The sequence below is a fragment of the Ostrea edulis genome, chromosome 2, assembly GCF_947568905.1.
Source record: "Ostrea edulis chromosome 2, xbOstEdul1.1, whole genome shotgun sequence".
NCBI classification, from domain to species: Eukaryota; Metazoa; Mollusca; class Bivalvia; order Ostreida; family Ostreidae; genus Ostrea; species Ostrea edulis.
Window position 1 is genome coordinate 80,561,659 of NC_079165.1, and position 2,613 is coordinate 80,564,271.

Sequence of the window (2,613 nt, forward strand, 5' to 3'; positions counted from 1 at the left end):
TGATTTCGATGCCGCATTGAATAATCATTTGAGAGGGAGGGATTAGAATCGGTAGAGGTTAGTGTCACCATGGAAGTTGTGATTAAGGACGCCAGAGTTACAGGCAAAACAAAACAAAACAGTTGGTTCTGTGAATAGACTGCATGTGAAAAACGCATTCAATTGAAAGTCTTTTGAGAAAAAGACAGAAGAAAATGTTATTGGTGTAATGAAACAGTGATATATGTGTATATTTACATTTGCTAATGCACTTCCTTATATGACAGTACTAATGAAATTGATGTTCAATTTCGTGTGACATGAATTTGGTCATGTGATCAGTTTGTTCTTGCGTATGAATACAATCACCGCTTCAAAAGTCAGTTCCTGTATTTTCACCTGGCTTCTTGCTTATGCAATGCAGTGGGGGATTTAGACCCCCCCCCCTCGCCATAAATTTAAATAATAGAAATATTGTGAGTAAAATTCCAGATTGGTACCCAAGATGGCTAAGCATTTTGGTTAATACTTGACTTTCACACACACCCTTAGGTAAACCCTGGATCAGCCACTGCAATGACATCATAACAGAAATAAACGCAGCAGGATATTTATACAGTTTATTTTGTAAGCAAACAAGAATTTCATCAATTTATAAAAGAGAAACATTAAACATATATCGTTCTGTTGTTTCATTTTATACAGTTTTAAATACCGTCTGCAACTTCTGCATGGCGAATTTATAAAATAAAGTTATATGATATTGGAAACGAATACATGTTAGCAGAGTTATAAGCCTACATGTATTTACTTCATGATGATAAGTTAACCTGTTGTTTCCTGGCAACTTCCATCACGGCTATGATTCGGCATGATTATAAGCGAGGCTGGTTTCGAGGCTCGAAAAATTTACATGTTCATGTCAGGGTACCGGTCCGAGTCTTCATTAAAATCCTACAACAGAAATCTCTCAAGTGAACAAAAACTTCGTCAGTTCGTTTTTATTTTATTTTACACACACTGAAGGTAAATAAAAGACGCAACCTACCTGCACTTTGTCTAAATCTGTCCTACTGTCTTGAATCGTCTCCTGCATGGCTACAACCGCGAGTCCTAACGATGAACATACCTATGTTTCTTTCCAAAAACCTGACTAAGAGCTTAACGTTAACTTGACCCATCATATCCACCATCAATTCTCTCAGATCCTTTGAATTTCTGTCGAAATCTGTGATCAACAATTGCGTTTTCAACTTAGTAAGCTAGACCGACGCCAGTTTCTCCATCGCTGATCGCGACCAAATCACACCACGGATGTAGTTTACTCCGCTCTTCTTGTCATTTCAGTTAACTCTACGCTGTAAATGACCTTTATTTTTACACATGTTTCGTCTTTTTATTTTAACATTTTCAATTAAATATCTATATCTTATATTCTCTTTGATATTGTTCCTAATTTTTTATTCGCTAAAACTCTTACGAACTATATTTTGTGTTCTACGACCGTTATTTTGGTCATCTGCTACATAATCATGGAAGCTCGGTAAGAACACAAATCAAAATAGAAAATATAAATATAAGATATAAAATATCATTTTTTAATGTTATTGGGATATGACATGAAGTTGGTACGTGATCAAATCTACTATAACGCCCGAAGGGCGTTATAGGATTTGATCACGTGATCAACTTCATGTCATATCCCAACAACATTCAAAAATGATATCTTATTTCTTAAATAGCCCAGCAGGTCATTTCAAGAATACGGTGCCATAAATGTAATACCAAACATGGTTACAGTGAGAGGGCCTGCCAGTATCGGACTAAGACACCACCCACTATCGATGTTACACGTAGGAAGCCATAATAGATGAAAACTCTATATTCTGCGGATTGTGATTCACCTATATTGCTAGTCTTGATTTGAACAGTTTGCCAAGTAGAGACATTGTCTGGATACCAGTCACGGTTAACGGGACCAAGATGAAGATGGAACTGGATACATATTCGACAATATATGTAATGAAAGAGATGGAATTCCACTAGAAATCAGGAAAATGTAAATAAGAAGCTAATATCACATTACGCACTTAGTCGGGTGACAATGTTAAACCTGTGGATCAGGTAGAAGTCCGAGTAAGTATGGAGACACAAGGCATACACTACCATTATATGTGTTTCCTAAAGGAGAATCATCTCTCTTGACATAGATTGGCCGAGGAAAATTCATATTGACAGGAAAATGATGAGAGACACACTCACTGTACATACGGTGAAGTATGTTTTTGGAGAAGTGCAAGGATGTATTTGGCGATAGAGATGGGAATGAAAAGGACATCGAAACAAAACTACAGCCAAAGAAGACCAGTCAACCTAAATACCCAAATACTAGGATTGTGACCTCCTCTTTGAGAGTCAAGATATAAGAGGAAATTAAAAGACTGGAAACGGAAGAAACTATTACAACGTTCAACATAGTCACTCCTATTGCACATGTTTTGAAGAAAGGTGGAGGTGTCAGAATCTGTGGAAACCATAATATGCTCAACGTGGATCAATATCCACTTCCTAAAACTGATGAATGTTTGCTAATATGAATGGTGACAGGCCTATTTGCAACTGCCGGTGGATAAA